This window comes from Pinus tabuliformis, chromosome 7, assembly GCF_031772625.1.
Source record: "Pinus tabuliformis cultivar Carrire ecotype Pingquan chromosome 7, CPIR1, whole genome shotgun sequence".
Classification (NCBI taxonomy): domain Eukaryota; kingdom Viridiplantae; phylum Streptophyta; class Pinopsida; order Pinales; family Pinaceae; genus Pinus; species Pinus tabuliformis.
Genome location: NC_142293.1, coordinates 911,240,579 through 911,251,997, shown reverse-complemented (window position 1 = coordinate 911,251,997; position 11,419 = coordinate 911,240,579).

Below are 11,419 nucleotides of genomic sequence, written 5' to 3'. Positions count from 1 at the left end.
TCAGGGTTTTGAGAAGTGGAGTTCCCCAGAGAAACAATTGTGTTATGTGTCTTTGATTATCTTCCTCTTGTCGAATGTTGTTTTCATCGATCTATTGGTTTCTGCTGTTTAAAGAGTAGAGTAGATTCTTGTCTTGTGTTTTAGTACATTACATGAGTTATGAATCTACAGGAAAATCTACAACTTATGGAATTTGGTTTTGATAAGAGAGCCCCACAATTGTTCTGGAGTTGCCATGTTGACAAAGGTTGTTTTTCCAAACTAGTAATTTCAGACCCCGCCCTTCAGTTAAACTTTGAACACGCAAAAGGATCTGAAATTAAATAACAACCATCAATTTTATAGTGCTCATATATGTCGTTTAAAACTACTGGCACATTATTCTTGTCCTCTCATCGTTTTTATTTATGTGGGAATGGGATATGTATCCCACATGTGTCCTGCAAAAGACTTATTTTTGTGTTTATATTGATCAACAACTTTATACCAATCTAGCGCGTGTTGTACTTTTATATACCCTTGTCTCGTGGCTTGATACATTGAGAACTATGTGTTGGGATGGTCTTAATTTATATGATGCAATGCTTCGTGAATTATCTTCAAGATTAGGCTTTCGAGCCCAAGTTTTTTTTTTTTAAATATAATTTTAATTTTAAATAAAGATAATTTTATAAAAAAATATATAATTATATACTTTTTATAAAATTATGTATTTAAAATATTAAATTTTTTTAAAACTAATTGGTGACCATTTGCCACAAAAAAATTGTATATGCCCTAGAGTTTTGTCAGGAACTAAACTAGAAATTAAAAAAAAAATGGTAGCCTTCTTTGGCGTAAGAAATAACTACAACATTGGCTCCAACTAGGGACTACTTCCCCATGTGGGATTCAGAGAATCTTTAGACCTGTGCCTTGAATATGTTGGGTATGGAGTCTTGCTATAAGCATATTTGACATGAAGTTGCAGCCTGTAAACTGAAATAATATTTTCTCAAACTGATATAAATCTCTGCTCATAAACAAATCGCTCTCCTGCAGAACTTGATCAAAGTGTCGATGTCTAGCTTTGAGATAATAACATAATTTAGAGCATTTGGTAGAGGAATAGAAGAGAATATATGATAATTAAGCATTCATATTGAATACTCAATCAATCAGATCTAGTAGATGTGTGTAGAAGAATTCTATAACCAAACAAATATACATTCAAAAGATGACAAAAGGAAACAATTAAATGATGCATAGGAGTTGATTTAAACATACTATTCAATTATCTAATCTCATCGTAGATGATAACTTTGTAGTGGGTTGTTAGGGAGGTTGATACTCAAACCTAGCCTTGCCCTAACTCTTATGTTACCTTGAACATATGCAAAAATATATTATGAAATAATAGGGAACGACATACATGAGAAACAAATTTTGTCATGAAACTAAATCCATAATACCTCAATTAAAATTCCTGCAATAAAAGTCCTCACAAAAATAACAGGGTTTTGGCATCAAAAGCTAACCCTTTTACAATGAAAATGAAACAATATATAGTAAAACATCTTCCTCAATATGTCACTAGTCTATAGGTTACAAATCTTATCAAATAAACTAAAAATACAATATGTTGCAGAAAATTTGGAAATGAAAGAAAGTCTCATGCCTTTAAATCTGGGTGTGATCCTTTAGTTTCTGATTCTAATGCAAAGAAATCTGAAGTTGTTTAACATTTTTCCCTGTAAATTTGGAAATGATTGGTTGACTGTTGATTTTGTTCCCTCAAATTTTGAGTTGTTGAAGTTGTTGCTTGTTATGCAACCAATACACAAAATAGAAGAAGAGATAGATCAATGACTTCAAAATTAGCCTCTTCGAGGGGGAAACCTCCTTTACGTTACACAAATGAACAATTCTTAGATGCTTCAAATGAAGAAAACCTCCTTTATATATATAGGAGTCTAAGGGGTCATAATATAATCAGATCCGACATAACAATAATAATATAAGGGCACAACAATAATAATAGTGCGCTTCTATGGGGCACAATAATAACAATATGGCGACTACATGGGCACAAAAATAACAATAAGGAGGCTACACTAACAATAACAATGAGGGAATACACGAGCATTATAGGGACCTAACATGCTCCTCTCCTTCAAAAAAGTGTTGTCCTCAATGCTTGAGTAGTTCTAGATGCTTATGTATAAAATTTGCATCCTCCCATATGGAATCTTCAGCAAGTAAGTTCTTCCACTTCATGAGATACTCTAAAATTGATCGATTTTGTAGCTGTTGAGTTCTTGTTTCCATGACTTCTTCAATTTCCAATATGATTTTTCTTTGCTCGTCAAGTTTTGGAAATATTATTTGAGCTGGGAGCTTGTCCCCTATAACCTTCTTTAAGCATGATACATGGAAAACTGGGTGCACTAGGGAAGATGCATGAAGCTCCAATTTGTATGCCATAGTATCAATCTTTTGCAACACCTTGTAAGGACCATAACACTTTGGTGATGATTTATTATCCTTCTTTTCTTTCTTGAGGGACATTTGTTTGTATGGTTATAGCCATAAAATTACCCAGTCGCCTACATCAAAACATCTTTCGCTGCGATGTTGATCCATTTGTTGTTTCATTATATTCTGCGCTAAGGTGAGGTTATCCTTTAAGATTTGGAGAACTTGTTGTTGATACTCGATGTTACCTTCCACTACTTGAACCACTGATTGAAATTTTTGGAGATCTAGAGAAATAGATGATTTCGATGTTTGAACCTCCAGTGAGCATAGTTGTGCAAATAACCATCGTCATTCTTTCTTTAGAATCTTTGTTATGCCATTAGAGCTTAATATCTTTTCTGTTTTCCCTACAACACCCCTTAATTCAACTTCCTTTTCTTCACAAAAAAATTGAAACTTAAAAGCTATCATACCCAAAGATTGTAACCATTGGAATCCTAGTACAACATCAACACCACCCATTAGAATGGAAAGCATTGGACTATTCAATACATATTCTCCCATGGATAACTTGATATTATGGAACTTTCCAGAGAAATTTATGGTTCCTCCATTTGCAACCATCACTTGACACTTTGGTGCTTGATATAGGAAACAATTCAATTCCTTGGCTATCTTACAATGAATAAAAAAGTATGGGTACTCCTTGAATCAATGAACACTATTACCTTTTTCTTCTTAATATGTCCTTCTATCTTGAGAATTTGAGGAGTGGTAATTCTTGCCAATGAATTACAAGATATGATCGGATTCATTTTTCTTTATCTGGTGTTGGTTCCTGGTGTATATCCTCTTCTTTTGATGTTTCTTAATCCTTTTGTTCCTCCTCTTTACAATCTATGTAAATTAATTTCTTTTGAGCACAATTATGACCTTTAGTGTATTTGTTATCACAATTGTAACAAAGCCCTTTTGCTCTTTTTTCTTCCAATTATTGTGGTGTCAACATCGTAGGCTGTGGAAGGCATGGAACAACAACACTTCCCTCTTTATAGTTTTGAGAGGTAGGATTTCTTGTTGCCATATTTTTCTTTCAATTTTTCTTTCTAGCCTGAATGCCTTATCCAATGAATCAAGTTCCCAAAGGCAAACGTCATGTTGGATGTTATCCTTTAAAGTCCCTATGAAGACATCAATCCTATGCTCCTCTGGAATATCATTTACCCTTATATTCAATTTTTGGAAGTCCTCAATGTGCTCCACCATTAAACCCTTTTGTTTGAGATTTATCAATTGGCTAAATAAGGTGTTTCTCTTTGTATCCTCATAATGTTCTATCATTTCCTCTGTAAAAATTGACCAAGTGACATTTTGTTTACAAGATCAAAGCCATCGGTACCATACAACTGATTGGGTTCTAAATATAAAGTTGAAATGTGTACCTTTTGTGTGTTTTGCACATTATGGAGATCAAAATATTGCTCCATTTGTAGTATCCATGTTATGAGATCCTTGCCATCAAACTTCTTTATATCGATCTTTGGAATATGTTGGGTCTTCAATCCAATTTTAGAGTATATGAAATCATGATTAACGGTTCTTTTGTTCTCATCATGAGTTTCCTCTACTACCTTTTCACCATTAGGAAGCATTTATTGTAGCAACTTTGCCAATTATTTTTTCAAATATTCCATGTTTCCTTTCATTTTTTCTTCTATATCATCGATCTTAGGTTTCCATTCCATTCTTCAAACCATCCATCTTAGCTTCTGTTACTTTTTGTGAGAGCGAAATTTGTTGCACTTGGTCTCGTAATTTTGATATATCATGTTGCATTTCTTCCTCTTCTTCATGTGTCATAGTAGAGATTTTTGGTTTCTTACTAGGCATTTCCATTTTCTTGCTTCGAGACATTTTTAAATCAAACAATGATATCTATGCTTCATTATTCCCTTTGAATCACTTCAAACTGATTTTTCAAACAAAATTTATGTAATTTTATAAAAATAACACACATTTTTCTTGCTTTTAGGAGCTCGATCTTGAAATGATTGTAGATCTATGATTTTGAATCTCCAAGTTTTGAAATTTTTTCCTGTGGTATCTCTCTGAGTCCTCTTTCCAACCCCACAAGTCTTATCGAGATTGGATTCTTCAAGAAAGAGTTATGTCAAATCTCCCACGATGGCCTAATTATGGACTGGTTCTATAGAGTGACGTTATACGGGATACCACGTGTCACTATTTCAACCTTCAGCCCTAAACATTCTACAAAAAAAAAAAATTGTTCCCTTTCATCCACTTTTTACAGAATTCAAATATGATGCCTGAAACTAAAGTTATGACGATTTTCCCTAGGTCACCTATTTGAGACAGAATTTTGGAGCCCGTAAAAACCCTAACTTCCTCAGAGTATATCTCTGAGAATATAGCGAACCAAGATATGAAATTTTTATACCAATTTCTCTGAGATGTTTCTCCATGTGGTAAAAAATTCATCTTCTGAAGCCTCATAGAAAAAACGTTATAGTGAAAATTCTAAGATGACCTGTTTGAAGAAGCAAAACCCTAGAATCGAAAGCTCTGATACCAAATGTTATGAATCAACTCATACAATAGAAGAAGAGATAGATCAACGACTTCAAAACTATCCTCTTCAAGGGGGAAACCTCCTTTACATTACACAAATGAACAATTCTTGGGTGATTCAAATGACTAAAACCTCCTTTCTATATATAAGACTCTAAGGGGTCACAATATAATCAGAGACGACATAACAATAATAATGTAAGGGCACAACAATAAAAATAGTGGGCTTCGATGGGGCACGATAATAACAATATGTGGACTACATGTGCACAAAAATAACAATAAGGGGGCTACACTGACAATAACAATGAGGGAATGCACTAATATTATAGGGACCTAACATTGCGTAAGAATTTGTTAGTTGTCCATCAATCTGGTTGAATGATCCTTTTTTATCAAATTGATTAATCCCTTGTCCTTTGATAAAATCATTTGATGATTCAATTTATCTTAATTATCCTTCAGGTGCTTAACCATTGTCGAGAAATTTGAAAATCATTGGTTTTTTGTCACTCTTTAGTTTTAAAAATATTAATTTTAAGTTTTTGGGAATAAGATATTTTAATAAAAATATTTCCCAAAACCTATAAAATCATATTTCCATATTTCCATAAAAGAAAATAATTCATGCCTGCGGTTTTGAAAAACCATGTCTTCAATAGAAAACCATGTCTTGCTTTGACCAGTGAAATTGTTCTTGTCTTCATGAATTTCATAAATCAAATCCTAAAATATTTCCCTAAATATTATTTTCTCCTGTAAAACCATCCATGGTTTTGAAAACCATGTCTTTTAAAACTTTTCCATTGTAGCATTGATTTGTTTATGAATTTCATAAATGAAATTAAAAACAATTTACCCAAACTATTCACTGTTTTCACATTTAGTTTTGTCCGCTTTTAGTATACTTATGAATAAATGAAACTTCATAAATAATTCTCCTTTTTCTATGAAAACCATCTATTATTTTGCTTCTGCATGGTTTTGAAAAACATGTCTCCCTTTTCAACTCCCTTTTTACTTTTGTAAAAACTTTGGATAAGAAATTATCCAATTTTTCTCTTCACAGGCATTTTCCTCTTTATAGTTATTTTCCTCATATCCATAGCTAAAAACATTAATTTGCTCTGTAAAATTATTTCACAGGGATGAAATATTTTCTTTATAACATTGGAAACTCCATGTGTTGTATTGAAGTGTATTTTTGGAACATGTATCCCCATTTTACCTCATTTTCCTCAACTTCCTCTTACCTCAAGCTTTCACCCATAATCTCATTCCAGTAAAAATAAAAATTCTCCCTCCATTATTGGCCTCCATACAAACTTCATAATTTTTAAATTTTCTTGTATACCTACTAGACATTCCTATCTAACATTTATCAATTCAAATCAATGTAAAAAAGTGGTTTTACAATGGTCTTGCGGGTGGGGTAGTAGATGGTAAATGGTTTAGGTAGGGGGGTACTGCAAACCATAGATTTGGATAGACATCTTCCCTGCAAACCATAGATTGGTAAAGGTTGGATAGACATCTTTCCTGCAAACCATGGATTTGTTACTTCACACATCTTGAGGTAATGAATATAATGGTGTTTTAATCTTTGAAATGAGGGTTGGGGACATAGATTTGATTTGACTCATTTATTTTGACTTTTTGATGACCCGTAATACATGGTAACAAATGTGATTCTCATACTTAGAGATTGGTCTGACCCAATATTTTAATCGTAATTTTAATATTTTAAATAAATAATTTTATAGAAAATATAATTATATATATTTTATAAGGTTAAATTTTATTTAAAAATCAAAACTATTAAAAATAACTCAGAAAAATTTATAAAAACCTTAGAGATAATTCATCCTTTAGCAATGGAAAGGGTTAGATGGAATGATATTTAAAGGAAGACATTTGCCAAGGCAAGAATAGGATTGAAGGAAGCAAGCAAATTTTGGAAATTAAAAAAAAAAAAAGTATAACTTTTAAAGGTGTTAGAAAAAGTTACAACATTAGGCTCCAACTGGGGACTGCTTTCCCATGTGGGATGCAGAGAACTTGTAAGCTTGTGCCTTGTGTATATTGGGCATGGAGTCATTATCAAAATTAATTGTCTGCAACCAGTGATAAAAACTTGTAACTAGCAATATGAAATCTGCAATGTATGGCTTGAAACCTATAAATTGTCAACTAAAATCAAATTATCAACTGTTATAAGTAAAAGTAAGTACAACAATGCTTAATCGATTAGGCTAGTGGGGTTAATAGCCAAAAAATATTCTTCTTCCCATCTCCTGCAACTTATTTCACTCAACCAAACCAAACTACATACTACAAACTGGAATCCAAACTAAAACAACTATTGATCTAAACTGAATCAATCGATAAACTGTTGAAAATAAAACCCATTCATATACAATACACCATAACTGATTGATTTACTGCACACTGAAACTAAATGATCTACTGATTCAATCCCACACACCTCTATCTAACTGAGTTGAAAATATGTATTGTTAGGTGTAATCAAATTTCCAGTGTAACCACGTGGGAAGTGGATTAACTAGTAGATCACTTTGCATGCAGCTGAAGATATGAAAAATATTTACAATATAAAACTCAAATTCCTTGAGTAGTTGATACTTACAACTGAAATTTAAAGATTGCATCCTTTTTAAAGATATGAAACTTCTTGTCATTTACATGAGGAAGAAAAACATGTAGTTGCATGCCATTATCATAGCAAGAGATGCAATTTTTATTTTCAACCAGAATCTAGAACCTAGTAGAATCGCCATATAGACAAAGTGGAGCTGCCAGGTGAAGTAATTGCAACCGATATCAAATTCCTACGCCTTGTTCACCAACAAGGAATAGATCTAGTTTTGATCGTTCTCTAGGGAAATATCTGTTTCTCGAAGGCAGTTCTTGGCTACGAAACTGCGCTGAGAAACCAACTCAACCAAACTTTAGGTTCAAGTTAACCCCCAAACCAGAGGGGGCTCCCTCAAATGTTACGAATTTTTTTTTAACGTAGTTCACTGTCACTAGGAAGCAGCCTATGAAGCATAATGGCTAGATCTATTATTTTTTGTTGGTGGTTGCTGATGAGTATCCAATCTCTACATAGAAATAAATATCTCTCTTGCAGAAACTTGATCAAAGTGACAACGTATAGCTTTGACATAATAACATAGCTTTGACATAATAACATACTTTAGAGATTTTGGTAGAGGAATAGAAGAGAATATATGATAATTAAACATTCATACTAAATACTCAATCAATCAGATTTAATAGATGTGTGTAGAAGAATTCTACATCCAAACAAATATACATTCAAGAGATGACAAAAAGAAACAATTAAATGATGTAGAGGAGTTGATTTAAACAGACTGTTCAATTAGATAATCTCAGTGTAGATGATAACTTTGCAATGGGCTATCAAGGAGGTTGATAATCAAACCTATCCTTTCCCTAACTCCTATGTTACTTGTTGTCTCTTCCAGAGACAACCTTAGATTTCTTACAAGACCAATGCTTGGTAACATCTAGATTTTATGTGTCTTATATGATCTTCAGGAAACTAGAGACATCATATACATTTTATACACATATGTAAATACAAATATACAATAAAAAACATGGGTTGGTTCCTTCATCCAAGGACATAAGCCATGTATTTCTGGTATTCTTTCACATATACAACTCACAGGAATATAGGTATAAACTAGTGGAGGCCGAGTAATTAAAGGACCTATAGTTTAATGCATAGTAATGAAAGAAGAGAAGGAGATAGACTAACCCATCACATAGAGCTTGAAACATCAAGAATTCTACACTTGTCTAAGTTAAAGATAGACATAATGGATGCAAGAGGATTGGATGTAGTGATTCATGGAGTGCACTTTTAAAGATATAATCTCAAAGATACATATAGGCATGTGCATTAACAATTACATGAAATCAGAGAGGAAATGTGAACATAATGGAATTTAACATAGAGGTAACATATTGTAGTACTCGAAGGTTGGAATCACCACTATTTCATTTATATATTGAAATATGGAAATCTAGAAGTCATATAGTTTAAAAAATAACATGTAGTTTTTCTTTAGAATTCAGAACCTTTTCTAAATGTTTCTTCCTCCCTTTTATAAGGAGAGGGAGAACAGGAAAATTACAAAATATCTCAGGCTGAACTTCCAGTTTCCTACGTGACTAGATAGCTCGGCATGTTGGCTAGGTTGCCTCTAATTATTACAACAGAAAGATACCTTTCTTGGAAATAAAACATCATAACAATATCAATCAAAAACAACAAAACATAATTCGCAAATGAACTGAAATGATGGTCCTATAAATATCTCCATGCCACTCTTCTTTGTTGGCCTTTGGTCCAAACATGTCTCTCCTAAATTACACCTCATACTCTCTCAACTAGTTCCCGGTCGCTTTTGGGCTTAACAAATTTAAATCTTCTTTTGTAGGAATCGTGAATGACACATGTGATGGACATAAAGACTCTGAACACAACTGCTAACTCATCCTCCCTTCTTACAATCTTGATTAAGCCAACAGAACCAATCATGCCCCGTAGAACAAATCATACAAGTATATCAAGACTCGGGCCATTTAGGAACTTTAAACAAAATGAGATTCATAAAGCTGCGATTGTCGATTTCTTTTGGCCCCTTATGCCTTAGCCCTAGGGATTAGGTGAAAACTGCATGGTGGAAGCCTGGAGACTCAAGGCCTAAGCCTTCTGGAGCTAAAAGTGTTTAGTTGGGACAGGGTCCGATTCTTTTATATATTGTATTGTAACAGGTCCAACGCATAATATGCGGGACCATACTAGATATGTGCCTCAGACCCATTTTCAATATCGGAGCTCTGGGATTAGGAATCTCTAATATTTGCTTCTGGTTACACCCTCCCAAAAATTGTGATTGCAATATGCGACGTGGTTTGGTCCATGTGGGAAGAGGATAAGGGAGGGTCAGTGCAAAGGCTTTAGCAAATAAAAACCTTTAATAACTTCTCCACCCAACCATTTGATTGATACATAAAGTGCATATAATCATGCGACCCACCTTATGCCACCTGTCCCCCTTGCTTCGGGCCCACAATATCGGGGGCTTCCCTGAATCATATGCACCTTGATAAAATGTTGATTACATGCTACTCCATGGTTGCGATCGCCAATCTGCGAGATGACATCATCCTTTTCCATGTGTCACCTTGTGAGTGGTGACATGTGTCACTCTATTTTGGCCCCTTATGACCCCTTAAAATGCCAGATTCGCATGCCATGTGTCCTCCATACCACCACATCACGTTGATGTCTACTGCCATGTGTATTTATTAGGACCAATCCTGTGCTGCCGCATGGTGCTACAAGAGGAGAGAGAAAGAGCCCTCCAGCCTTTGGTTTTTCATTGAATTTATTTATTAATTGTGATCAGCCCTTCCCCGATGATTTACACTATAGGCTCAAGTCCTGACACTTTTAATGTTATTAGATTTCAGTGGTTTCATGACATTGTATTTGTTCATAGCCTTTAAAAATGCTGATCGCCGATCTGCGATACAACTTTGAGTTCAATCACCGATATGCGGAATCGTTGGAACCTCCAATATTAGATTTACACTGGATCTCTAAAATTTTCTATTGCCAATATCTAGGATCGTTGGAATTTTCGATATGGGATTTGCAATATCAACGATCGTTGATTGATGATATCACTTCTCTCCCCAGTTGCTTCTTGGAACTTCGATTGTGATTTGCAATGAGCCTTACCCTTGGTCTTTTTCTCTTTGTTTTCAGGTCTTTCAAAGGGTAGCTTCAATTTGCTCTAACTTCTGATCCAGAAGTGCATTTTTGGACTTCCAGGTACCGTTGGAAAGCTTATTCTGAGAACTATCCAGTGGGTAGGGTCCTATTTAACATTGAGAGATTTTGTGGATTGGAATATGGCTGAAAATTCTTAGTTATTTTGTCCTCTTTGTACAACTGGAACTCTGTTTTAAGAAGGTGACAACATTCGCTCCACCTAGGGGCAGTGCCTTGTTAGCAAGGTGCTGAGAACTTGCATATTGCGAACTTCTCTTTTTTGGGCATGGAGTCTTTTTAAACAAGTGAAAATTTTGTGAAAGTGGAACCTTTAAACAAAAAACTGGAAATTTCATATGATAATTACAATACACAACCGTATTTAAAATGAGTGCAAAACAATACATTTTAATTTTGGAAATAGAGTTTGAGGAACTGACAATTTACTGGTAGCTCCAACGACTCACCTTCCAGATTTTCGAGGAGGTACATATTATTTCCTTTTTCTTTTGAAATTTTAAAAGGGCCGAACCAAAGGGA